Source organism: Paramisgurnus dabryanus, chromosome 4, assembly GCF_030506205.2.
Source record: "Paramisgurnus dabryanus chromosome 4, PD_genome_1.1, whole genome shotgun sequence".
Classification (NCBI taxonomy): domain Eukaryota; kingdom Metazoa; phylum Chordata; class Actinopteri; order Cypriniformes; family Cobitidae; genus Paramisgurnus; species Paramisgurnus dabryanus.
Genome location: NC_133340.1, coordinates 8,727,695 through 8,739,653, shown reverse-complemented (window position 1 = coordinate 8,739,653; position 11,959 = coordinate 8,727,695).

Below are 11,959 nucleotides of genomic sequence, written 5' to 3'. Positions count from 1 at the left end.
GAAGGCGCGAAGTCAAAACCCCGCCCTCGCTCTCGTAGAATGCGCAAATCACACGATATCACAGCTGTCAATCATGACGTGACACCACCGTTTTTATATCATTAAATAACTAACTAAACACAAACCTATTTTAAAAACAAACATTTGAAAAAAAAAGATAATTGAAGTGTAATTAATTTTTTTAGTTGGTCTCAAGTCCCATTGAATAACATGGGGAGGCGGGCTTTATGACCTATACTGGGACCAGTCACTGGGGGGCGATCGAGACGTTTTGGCTTAACTTTTCAGGGCTTGTGCGGCACGAAACACGGGCTGAATCCGAAACCGCATACTGCCATACTATATAGTATGTAAAAAGCGCTACTTTGCGTACTATATAGTATGGAAGTAGGCGGTTTGGGATTCAGCCACGGACTGAATCCGAAACCGCATACTGCCATACTATATAGTAGGCAAAAAGCAGTAGGCGAACGAATAGTATGTCTGAAACCTCATGCTGAGCATAGACATTATATACGTAGACACCTCATGACGTGCTGGGACGCATCAAGCGCCGGCGCCATATTGGATGGGTCTCCTCACTGCACGCTAGCACCAGAGTCAATGGGAGTTAAAGCAACACTATGTAGTTTTTTTACCTTTAAATAATGTCTCTAAAATTATTTCAGTGATAGAACAACTTTTAACTGGACAAATTGTACTGTTGCTGCAACCTGAGCAGCCTCCTAGCTGCTACAAGCACACTCTGAAAGTGGCGGTGGAGGGTAGGAAACACAGCCCCGCCCCTCCCCCTGCCTGCAGAAGTGTATCTGATACCAGGCACTGTTGCGCTTTTCAACCACATGGGGGAGCTGTAAGTCATTTTTACATGGAAACTACATAGTGTTGCTTTAACGGAAAGAAAGCCATACTATGGCCGTATTTTGTGCAGCTTACGGTTGCAATAACCGGCGCAGTATTGATTCCAGATCACATGGGATTACATTTCACAAGTAAGATTGAACAATCATTTTGGTTATTTTACGTTATTATTTATAATATTATGTCAATGTTCAGCAGGAACTGGTACTCTCTCTCATGATCTCTCGCTGTTTTTTCTTCACATTTGAAGGTTTCCCAGTGATACAGGCATGAGGAGGCAATGGGAAGTTGCTATAAAACGGGAGGGTTTTGTTGTGACAGAGTCGTCAAAGCTCTGTAGCAAAGAGTATAGAAGAACAAGAGGGGAAACTCTGATTCGTTTTTGGAAACAGCCACTAGATGGCGCTTCAGTAGCGCGACCGCCATTTAGGAATGAAAATTCTCACAGCCAATTCATTCTCAATTCATTAATATTTAAATAATTTAAAACCTAATTACATAAAATACCCAAATACGTACAAATTACATAAAAATTTTGTACTAAAGTACTTTTTACTTAAGTAAAAGTAAAAAAGTAGATGTTTAATGTACTTAAATATTAAATTTAAAACAAAAAAATTGAAATTATGAAATGTAGTGGAGTAAAAATTATGATAATATGCTTTGGAATATAAGTTTTCCAAAATAAACACTGATAAAATACAGATACTTGAAAATTTACTTTTATGTAGAAAGTAAAACACTTAAGTAGTCTGCCTCTGTCAATGTGCCATACTTAAAGAGCATAATACAAAGTATTTTAGGATGAAAGCAGTATTTTTCAATGTGTGGCAGCGTCCTGTATCATAACTAAATCTCTGCCGCTTATAACAACTCAAACCGTGTGAAAATCCGGTAAAAATTAGGGGAGTTATGATTATTCCTCATTAGAAATGAATGCAAGGGAGCGCACTGGAGACCCATCAAAGATGGCGGCCGCCCGATACGTCAGCTCCAATAGGCAGCTCAGTCTACGAGGTGTCTACGTATATAATGTCTATGATGCTGAGTCCCAATTCGCCTACTTATACTACGACCTAAAAGTATGTACTGTTTTTGTTTTTGGCTCGCTCGGTGCTATTATGATTTGTCATGGGTTTGTAACATCTCCATATGATGGCAGGGATTAAAGTGAAAAAAATTCTTCTGACTGAAATTTTTTCAGGCCAAGTCATATTCCTTTAACTTACACTTTATGTAGGCAAGACCAATAACATTTTAAGGGGAGATTTTTTGCCATTAATTCCATATTAAAGTCTCCTGTAGTATATAGGTAGCTGTAGTTTACAGGGAATTTCAGATTAAGGCGAAACAGCTAAATAACTCACTATATAAAAAGAAAACATGAATATCACCACCTTTAATGAATCTTTTATTAATTATTAATTAATTAATTGTAAAAGTATTAATTTGAGCATTTACTAATATTTTTTTAAATCAAAGTTGAAACATTAGTGAATGCACCATGAACTACCGTCAATTACTATAATGACATAAACAAGAATGCTTATATACTCTATATTTTCATTGTTTGTTCATGTTATATAATGCATTTACTAATGTAAACAAATACAACTTTTTCATATCATATTATTCAGTACACAAACAAATAATCCAGGGTCTGTTCTGTTCACAAAACAGCTTACAGTCACAGCTCTTATACAGTAACGTTATGTATGAATATAAATCCTAAACGAGTAACTCGAGTAAAACTCGTGTACAATAAGCACAGTCTGTAACCATAGTGAAAGATGTAAAATGAATGACTGTACCTTTATCAACAAATTATTATGTTACAATAGAGGCAGCGCTGATGTGCTATTTTGTGCGCAATGTTTCTGCTGTTTACTTTCTCCTAAGACCTAAATGGCCGTGTTTATATGAGGATATTTGCAAAGACTGGATTTTTGACGCATATGTTTATTTAAGGCCAATAAAGCGGCAAAAATACTCACACAATGAGAAGCGAATGCGCGACTTTGCGTGCCCATCTGACACAGAAACAGCGGCCGCATTTTGCACTGTTGTTTGACTTTGAATGGCTTAAATCACTTGTTTTTAAACTGTGGTGCTTAAATATCTGTACAAATGTTAAGTTTTTGTGACCACACGCAAATGCAACTGCAAGAACCGACATGTGGTTGACATCAAAGTCCCGCGAGAGCATTTCGGAAGCAGTCTCCTCTTATGATTCCTCGAATCGCTCTCACGGGATTTGGATGTCATCTGCCTCCTGGTTCTTGTGGCGCCACATGAAGTTTACCCACGAGTTTAACAAACCCGTTGTATCAGCCACTGGTTAGATCAGCAGTCAAAAACGGGACGCGGGTGATCACGTACGGGGGAAATCATTTACCCCCAAAATACAGCACCCCTAGTCATACTGTGCAAAGACACGCAAGTTACCTGGCTTTTTGGTTTTCTTAGCCCACGAACTGAAAGCCTTGCCAATCTTCATCATTTCGCTAAGTCAATCTCCAGGTCTTTTACACCTTTATCGATCTCCAAAACATCGGAGCCTTCCTGCATTATAAGTTTGTCCATGCTAGCTGAAATAAAGTTTTACCTCAGCTTAACGTGATACAGCCAGAAAACCCGGAGTGGATCCGGTGCGTGGTGGTTACAGAACGCTTACAGTGGAGAGAGGAACGTGATTTGGCTCCACTCCAGGCTTTGATCACATCCCACTTAAAAAGGTGAATACACGACTCGTCTTTATGAAAAGTGAATTTAATAATTTTTCAATTGACGGAAATCCGTCTAGCGACGGAAAACTTTAATCCATGTGATGGGTGGCTCACACACCTATGTTTAGCAGCAGGCTTGTTCCACAGCTGACAACATATACTATAATAGGCACACACATGTGTGATCGGAGCCATTGCAAACATGTCAATATGGAGCTACAACATCCCGATCGGTCGGCAATGTTTAGCCCATTACCTTACCCTGTACAGCACTCAATTCCTCCCTTGGCTAACGCCGCTGTGATACAGAAGGGAGAGAATTATGAACACCCGCTTTATAGGGTATTTGTATATACTATTACCCAGAGCGGCTGCCAATTTGATTCGACACAGACCACCCCAGCTGTGCAGACCTGTTGCACGATCGGCGCAGCGCGCCGGTACTGAGTCTGGAGTTTACGAACGGGTAATATAGTTTTTACCTGACGAGAGAGGTAGAACAGCTTGTGCAGCCACTATTCTCTCACCCTAGACTATGACCTCTGTTGTGATAGGAGACTACTAGCCGCACCGGTGGTGCTTATAGCAGGTTTTATGTACACATTGTACACATTCACAGGGTGTAACGCTGTTCCCTCTTAGCTGAGCGAAATGCGCATCCTGCTATCTTATTGCCCGTTTGGGATTGTAGCAACCAGCCACAGACACACTCCTTTGATTAAAGTGGTTCTGCATGTGTGCGTGTGAGCATATAAGCACGGTGTACATGCCAGCTTTACGTTTATGTGCTTGGTTGGGGATACAGACACGGGCTTCATGTGAGCCGTCCCTCTCAGGAGCACTCTGGATATGAGTCTGCTCTGAGATATTCCACCCGAGACACTGCTGTGCTGGTGACGAACGCCTCCGTGGTTGACCGGCTTACAAGTTCACAGTGCACTACCTACTGTACCAGACAGCAATTTGCGCCTGCTCTTCATTAAGCAGCTCATGTCCTGGCTGCCGCAAATGCGACACAGACTTAAGGGCTGTTAAGGACTTTTGAATGTTTGAGATTGGTTTGGACGTACTGTAATGAATCGGTACATGATGGTGGAAAGTGTAAGCTTTGTCCTTATCCCAGTTGCGCTTTGTATGAAACACGTTGTGCTCGGCCAAGTGCCAGCGGTTACGTGTTGCCCTAATTTGGTTTTGCTGCTTATACACGCAAAATCAGTAAGGACAGCGAGCCCTTTCTACAAGACGCCCTCTTTACGCAGCGCCTGTAATGGTGTGAAGCAATGACTTCGACCCGGTCCACTGTCACGTGTCGAACGTTCTTTCTTTGCAGCAGTGAATAGATGAAGGAAAAGTGGGCTGTCTACCCCAAAGGTTTTTCATGCAGCAATCGCTGCATTTCATGCTGGTGCCTTGGGTGCGCAATGGCCAGGCACAATTAATTCTCTTAAGTGAGAGAAGTGGCCAATCATTTGCATATTTTAGTGCCGTCATGGGCTGTACATGCCCTTAAGGGACTATGTGCCAAAACCACCCTCAGCGCAGTTAGAGCACAGACGGTTGCATTCTACCTTCCCATCTAGCTGATGTGAGCTGTGCCCGGTATGAGTGTTATACATTTATCTAAGCACTCCGCTCTGACATTACTGTTAGAGCAACTCTTTATGCTTCAGAGAGGGGCTATGGCATTTGTTAACGATCGCTGTGACCTGCCCAGCTTATTCTAAGAAATTTCCCTGCTCCACCTAAGCAGTCAGCTGCTGGGTTCCAGCTGGGTTCACTGGATCATTAGGTGATAATGAGGGCAGCACATTACTGCCACACTGGCATAGAGGTGTTATTCTAATTCGGCAGTCGCACTATCCGACGCCTATTCATAGTTTGTACTGGATTGCCAGTACAGCTGATGTATTAATATGGAGCCGCGTTTTCGCTTCTTCCTTGTACTTTCACGCTAGCTATCTTGGCCATCGTGCATCATATGTTAATACCAGCAAATACTCTAAGCGGATATGTTTGCTACCGCCCACATTGGGTCGGCCTAGCTGTTGTAATGTTACAGGTTGCTTATCTGCTGTAGGGCTGCAATAAGACCTACATGCAGCCTGTGACTGTATGCATTCTGTTCTGTATAAGCTCTTGATTGAGTCCCTAGAGACTCAGGCATCCAATCTACTGTGCGTTGGCTTACACAGACTGGACGGGGATTGTGCACCGACTCAGCGAAGCATTGCGGTGCACAGACTTGAGTAAGCTTCACTGGAGCTGCTCTTCACTGTTCTCACGGCGTGTTTGAATACATCCCCATAGCGTCAGCGGACGCAATGTCGAGTGACCGCTCTCGAAAGGGAACGTCTCGGTTACTATCGTAACCTAGGTTCCCTGAGAGACGGGAACGAGACATTGCGTAAGCCGCCGTGTCACTGCTCAGATCAGCTCTACTGTTCGTTCAATCGAAAGAATCTGAGTATTTTGCCGCCTAAACAGGCTATATAGTAGCGGAAGTCCCGCCCCTATAAGGCTGTCATGGGCGGCATTGGCCAGAACACTGGCGTTGTTCAATAAAAGCTTCAGAAACCGGAAGAGGGAGGAGTTTCCCATAGCATCAGCGGACGCAATGTCTCGTTCCCGTCTCTCAGGGAACCGAGGTTACGATAGTAACCGACAGGGTGCGATTTGCCGGGGGGGATGCGTGGGATTTCCCCCTTTCTGGTCAATGTATCCCTGCCTCTGCTTTATTATTTTTATCCCCGGTGGGGATAAATTTATCCCCCTCTCAAAGTGATCAGTGCTACTACACAAGTGGCGAGACGGATCACAAAACTTATCACGAATCCGTGGTTTGATTAAAGTCAATTTTGTTTTAAAATGCGCTACTTTGGCTGGCTCTGATACAGCTGCCGCGCAGCCTCTCTATATTCACCACTCTGAAGACTTGCTCAATGTCCCGCCCACGGCGCTATCTGATTGGTTACAGACCCGGTTACACCTCACGAGTAATAGCCTATCAACACTTGCGAGATGGTTCTGAAGCTGTGTGTCGAAACGATGGAAGGCAGCATCAGCCGCATATTAATAAAGTGGGAATAAACATAACAATCTGATTATCTGTTTTTGATGACAAGCAGAGTTAGTGTCCCAGTCACACAACTGAGATTGGCCGAAGTTACCAGATGAGGCGTTTAGCGAGGCGCGGGCACGTCCAGTTTGCGCAAATGAGGCTAATTGACTAACACATAATGCATCTGTCTTTTCTGTCATTTCACTGTAGCTCAGCATTGCGGTGTAAAGTTAATGTTATTACTTTAAAAGCAGCAGTAAAGCTGTTTCTACTGTAATGGTTTAACTTTGCAGTCAATACATTGTTCATATTTATGTTTAAGTTGAAACTACGTTGTGCCATAAAGTTTTGCCATTCAAGATTTAATTCTTGCGCGTTTTTTCATTGTGCATGATCACAGTTCATATGTGTGGGGAAAGATAAGCTATTAGAGTAAAAATATTGTGTTAGGCTGCTTCATGAGTTAATAAGAAAAAAGATTTTACAATTCCTGCAAATGCAGTGATGAGTTCATGTTCTCATGATCTATTTTTATGAATTAAAATGTTTTGAAATGTGCTGTGGACAGAGAGGCATATATTTATAATAAGAATTATAAAAAATCGTCAATAAGCTCATAATTTGTGCTAAAATAGTCTAAATGTTTAGTTTTAAAACCATTTTAAAAAGCTGGTTATATTTTGATGTATATGCGCAAGTTCAGCAGACAGTGAGGTTCGGGTTTGTTCCGATCAGAGCTCGTGAGCGGAGAGCGGATTTCTGAATATTACAAATATTTTAATTAGAAATATATATATATAAAAAAAAAATATTATAATGGATTTTTGTTAGGTCGGACAATGATTACCAAATTTCTCTCTCATATTGCTCTTCATAACCACTGAAAACAGTCAAAAAAGTTAAAACTAGTGGTGGGTACAAAACATAGGTGTCATTTACACTGGGGACACTGGGGACATGTCCCCACCACTTTTTAAAATGGCTGATTTTGTCCCCACCACTTTTTGAAAGCATTTGGTTAAAATGTTCTGAAAAAACAAGCAATACCTCTGCGACTTACACTGCAAAAATGACTTTCTTACTTAGTATTTTTGTCATGGTTTTAGTAGAAATATCTAAACATTCTTAAATTAAGATGCTTTTTCTTGATAAGCAAAATGACCTAAGAAAATAAGTCTAGTTTTTAGACAAAAAAAAAATACAATTTAAGTGAATTTGTGATTAAAATAAGCAAAAATATCTGCCAATGGGTTGAGAAAAAAAATCTAAAAATAAGATTTCTTTTTTATTAAACACTTAATTTAAGCAAAAATTTCTCACCTCATTGGCAGATAATTTTGCTTAGACTTAACTAGACTTATTTTCTTATGTCATTTTGCTCATCAAGAAAATTATTTTGATTTAAGAATATTTTAGATATCTCTACTGAAAACAAGACAAAAAAATCTTAAGAAAGTCATTTTTTTTTTCAGTTTTTACTGCAAAAAAATATATATATATTTTCAAGAAAAAAATTCTTAGTATTTGTGTCTTGTTTTCAGCAAAAATATCTAAAAATTCTTAAATTAAGACAGTTAAGTCTAGTTTTTAGACCAAAAATATAAAATTTAAGTGATTTTGAGCATAAAACAAGCAAAAAAATCAGAAAATCTGAATTTTTCTTGAATTTAGTGTTTAAGAAAAATGTTCAAGATTTTTTGCTTACCCCATTGGCAGATTTTGTTGCTTGTTTAATGCACAAAATCACTTAAATTTGATATTTTTGGTCTAAAAACTAGACTTATTTTCTTGGGTCATTTGCTCATAAAGAAAAAGCATCTTGATTTAAGATATCTTTAGATATTTCTACTGAAAACAAGACAAAAAGACATTTTTATTCTTGAAAATAATTTTTTGCAGTGTACGACTGCTTTTGTGGTCCAGTGTAACATATGTTGCGTTGTCTGCTTATGGTGTGTTTTCTTTTACATATGTAATGAATTTCATTTTAATCATTGACTTGGCACTGTTGAGTTGAGCTGGTGTTGTAGTTACATGTGCAGTCGACATTGTTGAGGGTTTTATGCTCAGTATTTTTGTGTTGTTGACTGGCCTATGCTATGATGCATCGTTATTCAATATTTTTCCTGTCCTGCTGTAATTTTTTTTCATCTGATCTTTTGTCCCCACCACTTTTCAACAAAAACTGATGCCCCTGGTACAAAATATCTCATGACGAAATATGGTGGGTACCCACCGTCGCCGAAATCGACGCCTATGAAAACATCCCCCCCTCTGTTTTTTTCACAAATCGCACCCTGGTAACCGAGACGTTAATGCACGTTCACGGTAACAACATAAAGGCATTGTCAATGGATCACAGATTTCACGAGTCACCATGGAAACGTCACAGAACTTAAAAGTTTTTAAATAAGAAATAACATTATTAACCAATACTTTTTGTCAAAATCAACATTTTATAATGTTATATAAATTCGTAATTACAAAACAGATAAAATTAATTAATTAATTAATTAATACAAACCTATTTTACCAGTCCAATATTATATGTGTCTTAACGAAAATACACATAATATTATTTAAATCATAGATTATATCTAATTAGATATACTTATACATAATCAAGATTATATTTTCTCTTACCAAAATTAACAATGGTTTTACTACAGTTAAAACAAAAAAACATGGTTACAGTAAAACCATGGAACCACAAAATAACCATGGTTTTGACAACCATGGTTTTCAAAAACCATAGTTAAACCACAGTTAGTGTAGTAAAACCATGATTTTGCTGATTGTAATCAATGGACCAAAAAACATGGTTACTACAACTTTACACCAATAAAACCATTAGTTTTCGTAAGAGTTGTGGCACATAAAGTGCATAAATCTGTCATAAGGCTTATTTACAGTTTTTTTTTTTTAGATATGATTGTATTGTGCATAAAATGTACCATGATCATATTCACTATATTGTACTTATTTCATTTTCCTAACCCTCATTTCCTAACCCTCTTTTAATTGTAAAGCTTCCTTACAGTCCTTACAGATTTTTTTATAATTTTGTGTAATGCTTTTCAGTACACTACACTAAAAATTATCATTCATTTGCATTGGACGATTAGGATCTGCTGTGACAGAAGTGGAGAATAGAAATGTTACATTAGTGTCAATAGTAACATGTTCTAATATGTCCTGTATCATCTAATATAACCAAATATCTGAATTTCCCTTTGGCTCACAAATGATAGCTCAGGAAAGCAGCTACAAAAGGCCCATTTTAAAGAAAAAAGGGTGATTTAGAAAAAGACCAACTATAGATGAAAGTAGAGAGGGGGCTAAGGATTTGAAGTGCATGTTTAAGAAATAAATATTATACTATGAAATATATATTTATAATTTAAATTCATTATGTACATGATCTAAATGATAATAGAAAATATCTGACCACTATGCCATGTCTGTGATTCAATGGTGTTTTACCTAATGAAGTCTGTGCTTCATCTGTGTCATTCTGTGGGTCAGATGCACATGCCATCAGACACTGCAGGCAGGGGTAACTTCTGTCCCTCAGTAATTATTATTATGATAGGCATCATGTGTTTCTATTTATTACCCATTTACTGAAACATTGCCACATTGTCACTTAAAGGGGAATTCCGCCTTGAAATGATCCTAGGGTTAATAACAAACGTGTACCGAGTTCGACCGTTCACTGGAGTTTGTTTTCATGTTAGTCTAACGTGACCAGTGTTATTGCTAAACGCAAATTAGCATGTTATGGTAGCCTTCGGGGCATCAGTGCATTAAAAACGAAATCGCTATGTCTATACTACTAATAATGCTCAAAATAACCCCACACTTACACTGTAGCACAATGAGGGTCTCTATATGTAAACCGAAGCATTGAGAACTTTGCAAGTGTACAGGCAGTTTATTAAAAACAAACACTTACCGTTCACGTCTGGATCACATATCCATGCGGGCGCCATCTTGGGAAAACTGAACTCTCGCGTGAAAGCACAACACCTGTTCCACAACAACGGGCAACAACGTTTCACGCGAGAGTTTAGTTTTCCCAAGATGGCGCCCGCATGGATATGTGATCCAGACGTGAACGGTAAGTGTTTATTTTTAATAAACTGCCTGTACACTTGCAAAGTTCTCAATGCTTCGGTTTACATATAGAGACCCTCATTGTGCTACAGTGTAAGTGTGGGGTTATTTTGAGCATTATTAGTAGTATAGACATAGCGATTTCGTTTTTAATGCACTGATGCCCCGAAGGCTACCATAACATGCTAATTTGCGTTTAGCAATAACACTGGTCACGTTAGACTAACATGAAAACAAACTCCAGTGAACGGTCGAACTCGGTACACGTTTGTTATTAACCCTAGGATCATTTCAAGGCGGAATTCCCCTTTAAGTAACATATGTTAAGATTTCTGGCTCAATAATTCAATTCAATTCAATTCAATTTTATTTATATAGCGCTTTTCACAATTTGGTAATTGTATCAAAGCAGCTTTACATAATAGATGTAGTGAAAAGCACAGAAAATCGACAGATAGCATAACATAATACACGATAGCACAAGCAGCTAAATTTGCTGCAGCTATAAATCAACATTATAAGCAAACGTATTACTAATGTAACGTATAGAAGTTAAGCCCAAAAGGCTGCCTCCCCGGGTTGAAAAACCCCCTAGGAGAAAAAAAACCCGGAATTTTAGCCGGGGAAGTAAAAAAAAGTCCTAGGAGGAAAAAACCCTTGGGAGATATATATATATATATACACATTGAAACGGAAGGAGATTAAGCGGAGATTAAGCGGGTTCTGCCGGTGGTCTTTGGTCAGGCATCAGCTGGACATCACGTTGAAGAACAGCCAGTAGATCAGAGGTGTGCCGACTTTCACATTTACCGGAACTGGATCTGATTGTCTTATTGTCCTCGTGATCGAGGACGAGACAGGGAGAGAGAAACAAAATCTTATTAGCGTAGGGGCCGTTCACATAAAAAGCAAATGTCACACAGTAATGTGGATTTTAGTCAGCTCGGTTCCGGGCAGGCTAACTATTGCTGGTTAAGTGTATTACATATAGTTGATGATTTTAGAAACAGAAACAGAAATCGTTTGACTAAGGCCAGAGGCCCCACTGCCGTCGTTAATACTAACGTACAGTGTTAAGCGGTTCTGTATGACATACTATTTAAGGCCAGGGAAAAGGCCAAAAATTGCAAACCGACCATATTTGGCAATTAAGACTCAATCGACAACCAATGCAAAGTTTCAGCATATTACTAAAGAG